This window comes from Hermetia illucens, chromosome 4 (genome assembly GCF_905115235.1).
Source record: "Hermetia illucens chromosome 4, iHerIll2.2.curated.20191125, whole genome shotgun sequence".
NCBI classification, from domain to species: Eukaryota; Metazoa; Arthropoda; class Insecta; order Diptera; family Stratiomyidae; genus Hermetia; species Hermetia illucens.
Genome location: NC_051852.1, coordinates 35,032,249 through 35,050,542, shown reverse-complemented (window position 1 = coordinate 35,050,542; position 18,294 = coordinate 35,032,249). Strand labels below are relative to the sequence as shown.

The window sequence follows — 18,294 nt, the reverse complement described above, 5'->3', positions numbered from 1 at the left end:
ATCTGCTATACCTAGTTGACAAACCCTAGGTTTCTTCAAAAAAACATCTGAACAGACTTGGCTTCAATTCTTGTCCTTTTAACGAAGTCATTCGAACATCATTCGGACTGATAAATACGCGCTTTATTATGGCGATCGACATAAATCTGGCATGTGGCTTATCACGTGTTTAACACTATAATTTCCGAACGACCCCGAATATCAAAAAATCACTTTATCCATATATTCTACACTATATCTAGACACAATTGATGCAAAAAACTTCGATTCCACGGATCCGACACACGGGATGACCCCCTTAAGGTTTTGTGTGAAACAGAACGTTATTAGAATCGGTTCGATGTCTGTCTGTCCTTTTTTATACGTTGGAAGGTGGAAAATCCAAAACCTACCGTTAGCTCCTGCCATGCGGTTATGTGAGACTTTTACTCACTATAACCACCTCCTTCTCATTCGCTTATGTGAGACTTTTACTCACTATCACCACCTCCTTCTCCTTCACTTATCCCACGGGACTGCCATTTCGTTATTATGCCCCACGGCAGGATCAGTTACGAACTGCGACTCCTGTCGTTATTTGTAACTTTCCTCCGAAGCTCCTCCCTCGTCAGCAGATTGTGGATCGCCTTCATTAATTTTTCCACTGCCCTTCAAGATGTTTAAGAGGCTAGCATGTGGTCCACGATATTCTCGGGTGTCAACCGGGCCCGGGCGTCAATTTCCACCTCCGCTTTGTGTGCGGCGAACCGCAGGCAGTTAAAAGCATCAGGCATGTCGGGCAATACGAGGGGTCATCACGCCCGAAGCGATAAAGGTATGTACGGTACCCTCCGTGTCCGCTTAGGAATTCAGTTAGGTAGTAACTAACCCTGCCTTCGTTTGATCCATTTAGAGACATCTGGAATAATCCTGTCTGTTCAGCGTTCTTTAGGTGAATCATCTCACCTTTTTTGCCATTCCAAAATAGATTCACTTCTTGCCAATTGTCGACGATAGGTATAGGACTCGCCGATTGCATATGCAATGCACTCAATCAGAATGGGGCTGCGATTTTTCTTCTATTTGCTTCCAACTTCAAAGACGGTGTCCAGATTGGAGCTGCATAAAGCAAAATGGCGCTGACAACTCTCGAGATCAGAAGCCGACGACTTTGCCTAGGACCACCTATATTTGGTGACATTATTGTCAACAATGTATCCACTCCGGAAACTGTTGTTGCTAAATTTTCAAAATGGGACTTGAATTTCAGTTTTTGGTCAACCATGACTCCTAGGTATCGCCAATCCTGATCATTATCGACGTTTGCTTCCTTCGCTTGATAGTCAAAACTATCTCGGTTTTATGCTTATGCAGATCAGCTTCCTCTAGCCAAGACCTGATTTCAAAAATTTCCTCGTTTGAGAGTTCCTCAATCTCATCAATATTTTATGCCACGATAGTCACTTCGATGTCGTCTGCGAAGCCAATGATTGTCATTCGTTTAGGTATTTGCAACTTTAAAATTCCGTCATACATTATTATCCACAGGAGAGGACCGAGGGCTGATCCTTGTGGAACCACGCAAGTTGTTGTATACGTCTTAGGTCCATCGTCCGAATCATAACACAATATTCTCTTCCGGAGAAATTCCATGACAATGTGCACCAGGTATTTAGGGGCGCCCAATTTGACTAAAGCCGCAATTATTATGCTCCATTTTGCCGTATTGAAGGTTTTCTTCACGTCGAGAGTAACTACCACGCAGAATTTATTGGCCTCTATTGCTTTTTCCGCAATTTCCATCACCGTGCTAATCGCATTGACAGTAGAATTTGCCTTTCGGAATCGGAACTGCCTGTCTGAGAGACCACTCTCCTTTCCTGTGATTGGTGCAAGTCTCTTGAAGATGACCCGTTTAGTAGGCATATAGGCCTATAAGACGAATGATCACCCAAAGGTTTATTTGGTTTCGGGATTAGCACAAGTTTCTGTTTCCACCACTCTTCCGGGAAAATCCCGTCTATGAGGCACGTCGTAAATGTTTCAGCGAACCACCTTCGAACTGTTTCGACGGCCGCTGTCAGTGCTTTATTCGGAATATCGTCTAAACCTGGGGCTTTATTTTCGGCAATCTTCTTCGCGGCTTTCAGGACTTCTTCAGTGGTTACCTCGGGAATTTCGCCGGGATCTATCTGGACATTGGGTAGGTTCGATTAATTTGAAACTTGTGTAAAGAGAGTGCTAATGATATCCGCCAGCAAATCAAGGTTGGTTATCGGCGGTGAGCGCCTTGATTAATGCCATAACTGCCTTGGATGCCCCTCTCCATGGGTCTCAGTCCGCTTCCTTGGATAACCTCTTGAAGTGTTTAGTTTTACTTGTAGAGATGGCTGCTTGCAGTTCTTACCTCGCCTTCGTTGCGTCGTGCAACTCTTCAAACTCAGGCCGGTTTCTGCTACGTTGGCTGTCTTCTGGTTTTAAGGCAAACTTTACGACGTTATTCGATTTCGGTATTGTACTAGAAGTTGGGCAATCGTTTCTTGAGTACCGTGTGGCGAGGCATGGAAGCGTCGCACGCTTTTTGTATCTTTCCAAGAACCTGTGTCACCTTTTCTTGTGCATTTTCCATCGCCATCGCTTCATACAGAAGTATTTCCTCGAACATTTCTTTATCAAGTTTTTTGGATGTTCAACTCGATACTGCAATTTTTTTGATTCGCTTTGCTCCTGTCGTACGCTCCATCTGGAAGATGATAGCCTGATGATGTGCCTTCTCGCTCACCTGCCATTGGAGATCCTTAGATAATGTACCGCTGAAAGTCAACTACGTGAGGTCTATCACCGTTCCCATATCCCGTCTCCGAAAACTATTGACGCCGTCAGTATTTGCTAGAACGACATTCAGACGTGAAAATACTTCAAGCAATATGCGGCCTCTAGCATTTGTTTCGCGACCACCCCAATCTTCGGCCAAAGCGTTAAAATCGTCAGCTATTATTATTGGCGGTTTGCTTCGTAAGCTAATTTTTTCACCATCAGTACGAATTTATCTAGCATGAGGCTCGGCGCAGCCTAGCAGCTGAATATGTGAATGCCGCCTACCTTAGCTCCCTGTGGAAGTCTTTGTTATATTCACGTCAAATAGCGTCTGTCTGTCTGTGACCAGCATTTTTCTCGGAGACGGCTATAGTGATTAACACCAAATTTGGTGGAAAGGTGGGAACTGTGAATGCTCACGCATACAGTGAGTTACATCCTTTTACGTCGAATTTATGGGGGGGGGGGGGGTCCCCATACATGCAAAAGGGGGGTGTAATTTTTTTCACCAAATATAGTCATGTGGGGTATCAAATGCAAGGTCTCGATAAGTACTTTCCGAAGCCTTAATTTTAGATATTTGTTGGAAAGTTGGGGAATGCGGGGGAACGGAAGTGATAATTTCTTGAACGGACCTATTCTCAGAAACTACCCAACCGAAAAATCTGAAAAAAATCAGATGGTTGCCACTATATGGTGCCTGGCTCCGAAATACTCTTCATACCGATATCCAAATAATGTTGAGCTAACAAGTCTATGAACTAGAAAAGTACAGGGAGCAACCGCACCAGACGCGGAAGTTGTACCATTAAGTCAGCTGGATGAAGCCTTATACACCTCGATGTTCATCCTTCCGAGACAAAGAGGGAAACCAGATTTCCGACAGAATGAGCATATTGGAGCGATGATTGAGTATTTTGATGAACTGCTCAACAACCAAACTATCGGCGAGTTGAAGGTCCCGCCAAATGAATACGACGGATAGATACTGCCACCACCAAGCATAGAAGAAACACTCCGTGCAATTCATCGGCTTAAAAATCATAAGTCGCCAGGAGTCGCTGGAATTACAGCCAGTTCACAGACCTATTGGTTCTCCCAGGCTTCTTTTTTCCGTCTGTGAAGTCGCTTCTACACTCGCCAGAGTTCGTGATAAGTCTCCGCGCGTGCCCGAGTGCTTTGAGAATGCAACATTACTCAGTATGCAGCATTCTTCCGTTCCGTTGCTAGCTTACATTCTTCGTCAAACCAGCCGTTCCGACTCTTTTTTGCGGCTGAGGCCAGCTATGTTTGTGGCCGTATGAATGATATCGTTCTTCAGGTGATTGTGAAGATCATTTGTTGATGCTTTATCTCCAGGATCTCTGTTGACTTGGTTAAATATGGAGACGATCAAATACACCAAGTGGTGCATCAACTGATGCGCAAAGTATGGGACAGCGAATCAATGCCTGACGACTGGCAACGAGGCATTATCTGTCTCATACATAAAAAGGGGGATATCACACAGTGCAGCAATTATAGAGATATCACGTTGCTGAGTACCATCTATAAGATATTCTCCTCTATCTTGCTAGGCCGGATAGCCCCATACGTCCAGAACATCATTGGCCCATACCAAAGAGTCGTCACTCCAGGCAAATCAGCAACAGATCAGATTTTCTCTGTGCGGCAAGCGATGGAAAAACTGTTGGAATATGACCATCAGTTGCCCTATCTTTTTATTGACTTTAAAGCCGCCTATGACAGCATAGCCAGGATAAAACTGTACATGGGCAGGGGAGAATTCGGTCTTCTTTTTCTTCAGCCTTCAGCGTTCACAAGCGGGGTCGGCTCGTTGTGATCGGTTTCGCCATTTGGCTCTATCGAATGCTTGATCTGGGTGCAATCTCGAGACTTCTAAATCCCAATCCAACGTGTCAAGCCACCGTTGATTCGGTCTGCCGTTTGGTCGTTTACGATCAACTTCGGTGGTCAGACCAATCTTGGCAAGTGAATTCTCTTTAGCACAAATTGTGTGACCATACCATCGAAGACGTCTCTCTCGCAATTTTTCCATGATCGGTGCAACCTCAACGATCGCGGATATCCTCATTTCGGATGTGATCAAAACGTGTCGTGCGGTTAGTCCAACGCAACATCTTCGTCTCCATTACCGCAAGGCGCCGTTCATTGTCTTTTATAATCGGCCAACACTCAGAACCATAGAGAGCGACAGGACGAACGACATTGCGGAAAATTTTAGATTTGAGACATTCGTTGATACGTCGATCATAAAGAACACCAGTTGTGGAACGCCACTTCATCCATGTTGCGTTAATGCGTGAAGCAATTTCATAACGCAGTTCTTCATTGGCTGATAGCGTTGACCCGAGGTACTTAAATCGCTTAGTTCTGGGCAGATCACTGCCGCTGACAGTGATTGTGCCTGTTTCATGGGAATCGGTCGTCAAAAATTCAGTTTTGTTTAAATTCAATCTGAGACCGTGTTGCATGAGGCGATCATTTCATTTTTGGACAAGTTGTTCAGATAATTTTTGCTATCAGATTCTTAGAAAACATCATCTGCATAAAGCAGTGTGTAGGGCGCTGGACGTTGGATATCCCGCGTAACGGTGTCCATAATAAGAACAAAGAGGAGTGGTGAGAGGGCGCTTCTTTGATGAACACCAACAGAGACACGAAGCGGTTTTGATACACCCGCCATACTTCGAACTTTACTTTTCGGATCGTGGTAGAACAATTGAACCCAGCGCACGAGTTCTTCTGGCACTAAGTGTTGTCGTAAAGCATACCAGATGAGTTCGTGTGGCACACGATCAAACGCTTTCTCTAGATCCAGAAATGCAATGTAAAGAAGCTTCTCACGGTGTTTCTCCATGAGTATAATCGCGCAGCGTGTATTGCGTCAGTAGTTAAGCACTTTTTGACAAACCCCGGCTTGATTCACGGTTATTTCAACGATTTCGCGAATACGGTTGTCAAGAATGCGTTAAAAAATCTTCATGGTATGGGAAAGTAACCGGATCGGTCGGTAATTTGAACATTCTGTTGGACTACCTTTCTTTTTCCATATTGGTACTTTCTTCCCAGTCAGATGGTGTTCTTCCTTCCTGAATAACCCGATTAAAGAATTCATTGAGCCACAGTGTTGGGTCCCAGCTCTTCGTTTTCCAGAGCTTAGATGCGATGTCGTCAGGTTCTGCGGTTTTTCCCGATTTCATTCGTTTTATTGTCTCCTCAACTTCAGTTGCGCTCCTTGAGGGTTTTACGTGAGTACCTGGAGGACTTAATTCCACGGCCTTCTTAAGACACGGATTGATTTTGTGACCACAATCAGAGCCCCGCTGAGACAAGCAACAATGGTACCAGTCTGTACCAAGTACATGGCTTAGCATTCATACTGGTGGATGCAAGACCTCCCTAAATCTCTATCGAACTAACGAGTACGGCACTAGTGTTGAAACGCAACACCACGCCGAGGCCCGAAGGTCTCTTTTCGCTTGAGCATCACCAACAGCCCCCATGAAACTCTCACTAAGGGGCCAACCGCAAACAACCGAGCTGTACTCACGGTAGTTGTACTACAACGGTAAGATTTCGTGACCAATTGCCACTTCAGATGAGTCCCCGTGCAGACTCGGGTCTGATCGCCCTGATTAGGCCTTTGGAGCATTCGCCTACTGCGTCACGGTCGGTAAGCCAAAGTGAATACAGCGTCTCCCGGTTTCACCACTATGGAGGTTCTCCTCGGCCACTTGGTTTTGGGTCAGCCGACAGGGTTGCCGCCCCGTCTTCCTCACCGCCACCTCTGAGCTCCAAGTTGCGCTGACAGGTGGAACTGCTCCAAATGCCGGCAATGATTGTGGACGTGGAGGATGAGCAAATTCTTCAGTTGAAATCTGCTCGAAGTATTCTCGCCATCTATCTGTTGCGGCTTGACGATTGGTAAGCAAAGTACCGTTCTTGTCATTAACGCAACAGAAGTATTCGATATCCTGTGTGCGTTCGTTACGGCTTTTGGCAAGTCGATACAGATCTCTCTCGCCATCCCGAGTGTCCAGTTTATCATAAAGATTTTTGTGATGGTTCGCTCAGGTGACAGCGACCCGTTTCTTTGCTTCCCGGTTGGCATTATAAATTTGCAAATTAGCAGGCGTTTTATCGTCGAGAAATTTATGGTAGAGGCGTTTCTTTTCACGGACCATCATTTCAACATCATTCCAAAGCCAAGTATCTCGGATGATGTACCGTTTACCCGGCTTGGTGACCTCGAGGACTGCAGAGGCCGCTTTGTGGATCGTGTCTTTCATTTGGTTCCACGATTCTTCCGCATTCGTAATGGTCGGCAACCGTATGAGTGTGACCGTTTCTTCTTTCTTCTCACCAAATCGCCACCATTTAATGCGCCGCGGGCCAGTGTGTTCTTCACGCCGTTTTCTCGGTGGCTTAATTCGCAGGACGGCAATCGACGGCCGATGTTGAGGTGCGATGGGCTCATAGGGAACGACTTTGCAATCAGTGGCAATGGTAAAATGTTGGCATCTTACGAGAATATAGTCGATTTGCGTTTTACTGTTCCCACTGTAAAATGTAGGAAGATGAGATAATACTATTTGAAAATATAAAAAAGAGATGGCCCATGGGGGGATCGAACCCACGACCTTCGCGTTATTAGCACGACGCTCTAACCAACTGAGCTAATGGGCCGTGAGGGCTCGCTTGCTTATTTAATATGGTCAACCACAGCTGAAAATATAAATCTTTAAAATTTGTAATAGGAAAGCAGAATCGGAGTTTATTGTGAGAAAAAAAGAAACTAATAATAATGGCTAAGAAAAAATTAAAGGCTAAAATTTTGTCTGTTATTCGTTTTCCGTTCTCGTATCTTTTCCTGCAAATCACTGAAAGAGGGGGAAAACTGGTTCCCGAGACTCTGTTTATTCTTATCCAATTTTAGCCACGAAAAGAAAAATCTTTTTCAATTTTCATCTCAATATCAATTATAATTTGAGGAGTTACTACTAACAGGTTGATTATTATCGACTGAAATAAACAGGTTTGCTTGAGAAGCGTGCTGACACGTTTCGTTCTGAACTAATGTGTATTTTCGGGTTCTCTAGCGGAGATAGTTAATTGTAGTTATAACAACACTAGTATCCCTGAAATAAAAAGCTTTTTTAGCGACGGAATTTATTAACTAATTGCCTTCAATGTAAGAGCAAAATAATTTTGGTCATTGTTGATTGTTGTCCTCAGTCCCATTTCAATGGATATATAAATATAAAAAATATATTTTTTTATCTGTACATGTACAAATAAACACGAAAAGGTAACAGCGTCGTGTCGGTCCGCACTATAAAGTGACCTTTACTTCCATTTAATCAGTTTGTCGTAAGCCCATTCAGATGTTTCTTGCCGTACACACGTCATCACTGCCACACTACACACTTAATCAGTTACTGATGGGCAAATTATATCAGCGAATTTCTAGATTAATGAATGCCTGGTAATTTCAATCTTATTTGTATGCATAAGATACATATTTTAAAAAGATATTTGCGCCCCCGGGTGGGCTCGAACCACCAACCTTTCGGTTAACAGCCGAACGCGCTAGCCGATTGCGCCACGGAGGCGATGTGTTCTACTTTTTTGCATAATTTTCTGTGGAGCTGGTAAGGTTTGCTCAAGTGGTTGAAAGTTAAATATGGGTTCTCAGAGGGTTCTCTTCGCCAAACAATGGAAGGCAATTGGTCGTTGGAGTGTAGTTTTTCCGTGGATTTCCAGGAGTTCGCGAGTGTTTATTTAGCAGGAATGTAATTGCGGGGCATCAGGGATATATAACTAAAATCCGGCACCGGGGTGAAAATTACGCGAAAATTCTATGAATCCGGAAAGAAAATTCTGGTAACCCTCTTATTACCCCTGTTTTTGATGAAATTTCTATTCCATGCCTCCTAGAAAGCACAAAGGGAATCACCTGCTTTCCACCCACTCAAAATACTCAAGGGTCTATGGGATTTAGTCAAATACAGAAATACCTCGACAGACAATTTCTCATAATTAAAACGTTTCATATAAGCTGTTTTCAGTGTACTGTGGCGGTCTTGAAATGAAGTGAACACTGTAACTTTGTTAAAATGAAATACACTTCTCCTGAATAGGAACACATCTAAGTATTATTGTTTGTTCAATATTTCAACCTTTCCATAATGGCGGTTAAGGGGCAAACCTTTCACTTTAGGTTCAAGAAAGCGCGTTCTAAGGCGAAAATAAAGTAAGTCGAAGCTTAATAGATGTTCATATATATAGCACTAATATAGGGTAAGAATTTGTGATTCAGCAACAGATTTTTCGGTTTATCTTTGAATATCATGAATCAACCGAAAATGTGCATGCCGTAAGAGTAGGTAGGTAGGTATCAGTGGCCGCACCGTGGAGCCCAATTAGCGCTTTGGTGCGCCTTTTTGATGCCACAAACTCCTAAGACCGTGACTGTTGTTATGGGAGCAGGGAAGCAGAGTCCAGCCGGCTCGGATCTTCAGAACCAGCCCGTAGCATTCACGAAGGAAAGCAGCTCTCCGACCCTGCAGCTAGAAATCTCTCTGAGGTCCCCAAAGAATGGTTTACCCAGTGTCCGCAGCCTGACTCTAGCCAGAGCTGGCCAATCGCAGAGAAAGTGCATGTCGTAAACTAAGTAAACATTACAAGGAACGGCTTTTAGAAAATCAAGGTATAAGGTGCTATCATCATCATCAACGGCGCAGCAACCGGTATCCGGTTTAGGCCTGCCTTAATGAGACTCCAGACACCCAGGCTTTAAAAGCTGTCTGGCGTTCTGACCTACACCATCGCTCCATCTCAGGCAGGGTCTGCCTCGTCTTCTTTTTCTACCATAGATGTTACCCTTATAGACTTTCCGGGCTGGATCATCCTCATTCATACTGATTAAGTGATCCGCACACCGTAACCTATTGAGCCGGATTTTATCCACAACCTGACGCTCCAATATGCCCATTCGGTCGGAAATCAGATTTCCCTCTTTGTCTCGGCAGGATGAGCATCGAGGTGTATAAGGCTTCATCCTGCTGCCTTGTTGGTAAAACTTGCGCGCCTGGTGCAGTTGCTCCCTGTACTTCTCGAGTTCACAGACTTGTTGGTTCTTCCAGGCTTCCTTTTTCCGTTTGTGAAGTCGCTTCTCCGCTCGCCGGAGTTCGTGATAAGTCTCTGTACGTGCACGCATTCTTTGAGAATGCAACATTGCTCGATATGTGGCATTCTTCCGTTCCGTAGCTAGCTTACATTCATCGTCAAACCAGCCGTTCCGACTTTTCTTGTGGCTGGGGCCAAGTATATTTATGGCCGTATCAATGATAACATTCTGTAGGTGGTTGTGAAGATCATTTGTTGATGCTTCATCTCCAGGATCTTTGTTGACTGCGGTTATTGCGGCATCCATTTCGCCCTTATAAGTTTTGCAGTGTTGTGAATATCTTCAGTATTCACTCTCACCTGATTGTCAGAGGGGATTGTATGTGGTGTCGTAGTTCGAGCTTGGAGCACTATGCCAATGAGATAGTGATCTGAGTCTATATTGGCCGCCTATATGTTTTGACATTCATCACGTGGTCAATTTAGTTGCAAGTGGCCTCGTCTAAAGAGGCCCACGTATGTTTGTGGACCACTTTCTGCGCAAACCAGGTACTTCCAACAACCATTTCATGCGATACTGCTAACTGAATAATCCACAGTCCGTTATCATTGGTATCCCTATGTAAGCAATGGGAGCCGACGTATCGCGTGAATACGGGCTCCGTCCCTACTTGACTGTTGAAATCTCCAAGCATGATTTTGAAATCATACTTGGGACAGGCTTCAAGGGTCCGTTCAACTGCCTCGTAGAAGGTATCCTTCTCCTCTGTAGGGGCGTGGACGTTTATGAGGCTTATATTTCTAAATTTGCCTCGCAAACGTAGAGTGCATAAGCTTTTGCTTACATTTTCAAAGCCGATAATATCAGGTTTAATTTTTTGCTGACTAAGAAACCTACTCCGAGCACATGGTTTAGTGGATGCGGTCCCCGTCCAACGCATCTCTTGCAACGCTGTTGCATAAGCCTTTTATTGGGTGAGGGTATCGGCTAGCCGCTCAGCAGCATTCGTCACGTTCCATGAGAAAATGCGCAAATCGTTAATTCGTTGTCGTTGTCGGGTTCGTCGTTTCGATATCCATTCAGTTCGAGGCTCCTTCCATGGATTCGTAACATCGGTTATCCGTGTTGGCTTGTCAGCCCTACCCAACCCCCAACCTGGAGGATCAGTTGGTGCAGTGTGCTCCGTTTTTAGGCGCGGGAGACTCGCCTTCATACTTCTCCGTCTGTAGTTTTTCATGAAGAAAGAACTCCCAGCGATCACCACGTGGAGGTGGAGATAGGGTTTGGTAGTTGACCTGCTGGTGTTGGCTCAGCAGGCTTTTCTCAGGTTTTATGCTCCATCGTGGGTACCAATCCACGTTTCGCCCTGGACCTATACTACCGTTTGACCGCGAGGTACTATAAATTTGCAAATAATTGAGAATTCTTAGGGTAGTTAAGTAGTAAGTAATAATTTTCAGAAAATATAGTCTCCTTTTCTGCTTCAGCCTTTGTCGGCTCGGTGTGATCAGTTGCGATTTTTTGTTCAGTCATAGTACTGATTTGAATGGAGTCGCAAAGCTCCTGAACCACCATCTAGCGTATCAAGCCGTTTCCCATCGACTTCGAAGTTCATACCAATCTTGGCAATCTCGTTAGCGCGAATTACATTCCCATACCATCGAAGATGCCTCTCTCGCAATTTTTCCACAAATGGGGCAACCCAATCTCGATTGTGGATGTCTTCATTTTTTTTTTCAGAAAATCTAGTAATGTACTATTACGGTGTTTTTAAGGTTTTCTTTGCGAAACAAAAGCTTGCTAAAACCAGTTAAATGTCTGTCTGTCCGTCTGCCACACGAGATTTACTCCGAAATGACTGAAGCCATCGTCACGAAATATGGTGATGATCTATGGCCTGTGTACCGCTAGATGTGCAACGAGTTGCATTACGTTGTGTTGGCTTTAAGGCGGGCTCAAAGCCACTTATAGGCACGTCTTTCTCTATAAAGGATAAACGAGGAGGTATTTCTGAACATGAACCACTTTATTCCATCCGAGAGTACTAAAATTAAACTAGAAGGTTACGCGTTGTTGCGGTTGACGTCTCGATACCTCTCTTTGCCGATGCTGCTGCTTTTCGTGGCAAAGTTCGAAGCCAGCTGCGTTTGTTCAGCTGAGTTGCCACAGTATCCCCCCTGAGTGAGGAAGTCCGCTCTGTCATTTGGAATCCTCTGAGTTGGTGCGGTTGCCAATTTGCGTACTGATGCCTATATGTCGTTCCTTCGAATTCTGTAGCCTCGAAGAATGCAGGTTTCAGGTGTTTCGTAGAAACATTGATTTCCTTTCCATTGAAGTCAATTTTATACACAACTTGGGATATTCTGTTGGGTGTGTGTGTTCGGGTTGTGTCTCGAAGTTGCTCGATGAATGCGTTCGGCTCAATGTGTTTATCTTCAGACGCTAAGAACCCCCTGGAAACGTAAGCGTTGTCCTCCGATGTCGTCCTTGTAAATATTCCGTAATCCAAGTAAAATCGCTGGGAGTACATCCGTCCACGCTGGGTTCTGCTCATCGTACATTATGGAGACCTTAAAGGACCGACGCCAGCGTTCCAACATTTTGTTCGGTGCGGGCCCATTCGCTTTGTTAGGACTTGGGAAAAGGTGGACTCAAATTGTGTCCCTGATCCGTAGTAACTGGGCGTGGGACGCCGGACCGGGAAATGCAACTCGAATAAAAAAGAGCTGTAACAGATTCGGCCGTTTGATCCGGGAGTGGTACTGCTTCGGGCTATATTGTGCATCGGTCTATCATGGTCAGACAGTATCTGAAACCATTAGATGATATCATCGGGCCGATTATGTCTAAGGACGTCTACTATAGAATGTTTTTGAGCTTCACCGACGTACTGTTTGCACTTGGACTTCAGGATCCTCTTGTTGTTGCCTGGTGAATTCCTCAGCATTGATTGCGGCAAGCACGCTGATTGTTTTTATTCTCGATAACGCATCAGCCACTTTGTTTTTGTCATTCTCAATATGTTTTATATTGTTGGTGAACTCCAAGATGAAGCTTAACGCCGGGTTTGTCGCGGTGTTGCTGTTTCTGTTTTCTTCTGGAATGTGTACGTAAGAGGCTTGTGATCCGTCTGGACTAAGAAATATCTGCCCTCTAGGTAATGTCTGAAGTGTTTGATGCTGTCGTGAATGGCAAAGAGCTCCCTATCTGAAACGTTGTAACATTTTTCCGTACCAGAGAGCTTGTGTTGAAAGAACGCCAGTGGTAATCAATGTTTGTCTTGCAGCTGTTGTAGGACTGAACCGATTTCGGTGTTCGATGCATCCGCTACTAATGAGAGAGGCTCATTTTTCTTGTAGTGGACGAGGAAAGTTGCTTTGCAGTCTACGAAGGCTTTCTATGACTCAGGTTTCTGGTGCCTTATGGCCTTTCTTCACATTAGCTAGGTACTCGTTCTACGGTGCTTGAAGGTATGCTGCATTTTGTGAAAAACGTCTGTAGAAGTTCCGACAAAACTTCGAAGTATTTGACATTCTCCGGTCTCTTGAAATTGCGTACCGCTTCAACGCAGGACTCTGCTGGGATTATGCCACTGACTTATTGTGTGCTCCAGGTATTCTGTTTTATATTTATAACGATTCCAAAGTTGTTAAGCCGCTCTAGAACGATTCGTACGTATTCCAGATGCTCTTCCCGATAGTTTGATGCGATTAAAATGTCGTCAATGTAACGTCAATCGAAATCAAGTTTTGAAATCCTGTTGTGCGGTTTCCAATTTTTTTAGTGCCAATCGGCGTGCTCTTTCATATACCGGGGGCCTCTTGTGATGCTTGTCTGCCTGGTTCTGCTTTATGCTGATTGCTGCTGGGTTTGTCAGCGCTGGGTATTTCCTTACTAAGTCATGGAATTTGTTGGTTCCGCAGATTGTCGATATTCCTGTTTCATTTGAAGGGCGAACTTGACCAGGTACAGCCAGCAGGGGTACAGAGTCGACAAGTTTCTTGTTTTCAGATCAACTAATAAACGATAGTCTCGTAAAAAATCAGCGCCTATTATTGGTCGCAATACATCGCTACCCGGAATTTTCAGTTAAAAACGCGTCGAAGTCCTAGGTTGACTTTAAGCAGTTTTTCTTCATACGTTTTGATCTCTGAACCATTTGCGGCAACTTGAATTTGATGGTCCTGTCTTGCGGCGGTACATGCGAGGGGGTAATTTTGCTTCATTGTCATACATATATAGGAAATTGTTTGCGACGTCGCTAATTAGCGCCTGCTCCATCAACGACTTTTTGCGTTTTGACTGTTTTTTGAACGAACATAGTTGGTGACAGTTATTTGCTGCAGCTCCAAAGCGTGAGTGGAACCATAAAATTGTCTTGGTGCTTTCATTGTGACCACAGTAGATCTACTATAGGCAGTACCCTTACAAAAATGACCCCACTTGCAAATGTGCTTGCAGAAGCTTATCTGTACACATCAGAGACGCTAAACAAGGAAAAGGCATAATCTTCGTCAAATAGTATTGGTAAGAGAGAGATCGGTGAGCTTTTGCTATTCTGGTACTACGGCGTGCTCACCCATATAGCAAAAAGTTGTTTCACATATTCACTTATACATAAGCAAAAACTTGCCAATCTCACCAAAACATTGGCAAGTCCGGGCGGTATGTCAAACACAGCTGATCGGGTTTTCGGTACGTCTCGCTCATGCTAAAGGGCAAAACAATTTGAAATCGTGTGTACTCGCACTGATTTCCCCCCTTGAGGGGCAAGGGGGAGTGAGGTAGCTGTCTAGTATCTAACTGTGATTGTGACGACATGCACGCTCGGCATTGTTTGCTTCGGCTTTCGGCTCGTGTCCGACCAAAATCCGAACGCAGAGCAACTACTGATTCGGTGTAATCTCAGCAGAAATTTAGGGTACCGAGAAATCGACGAAGATGTTTAACGGTGTCAGGTTTCCTATATTGCCCGGATTGTTTGTACACGCGATTCTGGAGATGGAATGCCCTACTTATCGATCGCTTTTCTTGAATATTCAATTCGTTCCACAACGAATGTATACTTAGCCACGTTGATCACAATGCCGTACTTATTAAGCCGTTCAAAAGTAGTTTTAAGTTGCTGAAGATGTTATTCAGGCGATTCAGATGCCACCAATTTCATCCATGAAACGCTGACAAGATTGAATATCGTTATTACCGTAAATTCGAATAACCCGAACGGTCGATCTTTGCTTTTTTGGAACTAAATTCAAAGGGTTTGCCCATGGGCTTTGAAATGGGCGACTGTATACGCTGCAACTGATGATCTTATGCACGACTTTTGTTTCCGAACACTACTTACCGCTTCCTTGATTGTTCATTAAATCTAGCCGTTATCAGGCGTTTAGTCTGTCCTATGTATGTATATCATATTACAATCGCTGCACGTTATTCGGTAGATCCCGTTTTTATCCTCCGCTGCCAAAGGGTCCTTGACGCTTCCCAGTAAATTTTGCAAATTCGCCTGCTTCCCTCCCTGAGACCTTGCAAGACGCACAGAGGTGACGAGTAAAGCAATGTGCGATAAAGAGTTTTGTGCGACAAAGAGTTTACATTTTTTAAAGTACCACGATGTCACTAGTTTCCTTTTGACAGGCATACTCTAGGTGTTCGCTAAAGTGCAATCTCACGTCAATTATTATCCACATATATTTGATAGCCAGCTTAGAGACAATCGTATGCCCACTAACTTTCACCCTGACAGAATTCTTCTTTCTACGGTTCGTTATTAAGGCCACCTCCTTTTTTCTTATCGGCCAAGGACAGGACAGTCAGGACTTTACCGCTTTCATTGTGTTCATCGCGTAGACTTCTATATTGTCTAGATTCCCAGACCCAGTACCGACCCCTGTGGTACTCCCGCTGTAACGATGCACTCTTACCGGAGAGTTCTCTCTGAGAGGTAATTTTTGACTAAACTCCAATATCCAGGAACACCTATTCATTCAATGCGCCTTTAATTCGGCTCCAGTTGGGGAATTGAAAGCGCTTTGATCTCTACTGCCACCGTGCTTATTGCATCCCTACATAAGTGGGTACTCCGACAGCCCATTGCCGCTTTTGATAATGTTGTGGATGACTCTGTTGTAGATGACTCCCTCCATTGTATCCAATAGGCCATCGGGTAATGTAACGATGGGTCTTTAGGTAGCTTATTGGGTTTGAGAAGCAACAACAAGTGTGGCTTTTTTCAGTGAGCAGAGAATATTCCTTTCTTTAGGCATATCTCGAAGGTGTTGATGAAAAGGTTGGTTCTGGTCTTCACCACCAGTTTCAAAGCTTTGTTAGAGCTGCCTCCCGGACCTACCGTAAATTTAACGCAATTCTCAAGCACTTTCCTTCAACTGCGCCGGTGGTAAAGAAGCAGAGTGGCAAGAATTTATTTTAGGAAGCGCGGGCAGGTCACCTAGGGTGATTGTTGCAGCCTTTTCATTACCACTTTGTAAGCTTCACCATCGGTATCTTCGCATAAATATTTAGAGCAGTTCCTTTTGGGCATAGTAACATCGTATTTTTTCGTTACCCATTACTTGGCCAAATGAGATATTTTCCCATTACATATTTTAAAAAATTCAAACATTCGTTTTAACACTGAATTGCAGCGGTTCATTTTGCTATTCAGATCATCTTGTACATCAGCTAATTCTATAAACTCTCAACGCCGACTTAAACGGCTGATAGAACGGACAATGGACTCAAAAGAATAATTTTGTTTTATTCTGAACCAATCTCGACAGACCTTAGTCGTGTGGATACTTTGCTTATCCCTTTTGAATAGTTCCAATTTTAGTAGCTCTATAGGCTCTCCCTAATCCTTGAATTCTTCTATAAATAATAAACTAATAACTTTCCTGCCATATCATAATCCATCCTATATCAGCAAGCCTTCGTGAAATTATTAGCTCCTTTCTTTGCAAATCGTAGTGGTAGAATGGAAAATCATTAGGAACATCAAAATAAAGCTTTTCCTGTCCGAAAAATAACATTTCGTCCCTCCTCAGTTCAAGGTACATAAGTGGACCATAGGAAACTATTCTAGAGTAGTCATCACTTTCTTCTTACATATCGGTGACTATCCATTTGTTTATTTTTGGTATCCCTTCAGTAGTTGACCATATAGTGACCACATCCTACACTCCTTTCAATGTTATACAAGGAAAACTCTGATTATTTCAATGCTTAGCTATTATTCAACCACGTTCCACGTACAATCTTTCAACGAATCCAGCAATAAATTTGGTAAAATCCTTTCAATGGTTACTTACAATTCCAATGGTGCTCAAAGGACTTTGCACCGCCAAAAGCCATATCTGTATCGTAGTACAAATATATCCACGTGTAGGATGAAATTCGTTGGAACAAAATGATATTTGTAAGTTCCATTATCTCCTTTAATTATTTTCTTTTGGGCGGTATTCCTTTGAAGAAATCATCAAAAACATGTTAGCTATATTCATGTATGGAAGAGTGTATGTATATCTTCTTACATTGAAATGGTAGATCCGAATGAGTAGGTATACTCCACGTGCGAGTCACGAGAAACCTTATTGGAAAAATGGGAAGCCCATAATGAAAAACCATATATGATATAATATATATTGTACGAACATATATGTATTCTGGTGGACTCATGTTTTTCCCGTTACCTATTTCATCCTTTTCTTGGTAGCAACAGGCCTTTCGCCTACACTTTGAGGTTTCATATTTTTCACAACTCCTCGCGGTTGCAACGAATATCAATGAAGGCTTGAAATATATATATTTGTAGGTTGATGTGCTATAAATATATATGTAGTAAACTTGACTCAAGCAGGTATGATCTCACACACGCAGATTTTCCTCGATTTTTCTATAGTACTACATCGATTGTAGGATGTAGAATGGTTTCAATAATATGATATTTCCGAAAAAGCAGCAAGTTCTGGAACATCTATTACCATCCACGAAACAAAGACGTACTCATTAAATCAGCTTTGAAAACATTCTCGATTTTAGTCCTTTCAAGCCCTTCTTTGGCTATAGTCGTTGCTTTTATATAGATATAAGTAATTGTGCATAGCCTTGAACTTGATAAGATTGAATGAACTCGACCAATTGTCCTGGTTAAGTTGACAAGAAATGTGTATTCCCCATTTCCAGTGGAAGTGCGGCTAAAAATTGTAGGGCAAACGAAATAGGAATGCCAACAGGTGGTGGTTTACAAAGTATGCACCAGCTTAACAGTATTTTCTGTAAAAATAGGAATCGTAGACTGGAAACTGAATTTCTCAAAGGGACACCAAACCTGTAGATCATTAGAT

The 18,294-nt window shown here is 43.5% G+C and overlaps 2 non-coding genes across 2 annotated transcripts; both read right to left on the bottom strand.

Annotated features, from left to right (window-relative positions):
• Window positions 1–7,432: 7,432 nt before the first annotated feature.
• Trnai-aau lies at window positions 7,433–7,506 on the bottom strand. The gene has a single exon. It is a non-coding gene; the product is annotated as a tRNA-Ile (tRNA).
• An 852-nt stretch (window positions 7,507–8,358) lies between these two features.
• Trnan-guu lies at window positions 8,359–8,432 on the bottom strand. Its single transcript has one exon. It is a non-coding gene; the product is annotated as a tRNA-Asn (tRNA).
• Window positions 8,433–18,294: the final 9,862 nt, after the last annotated feature.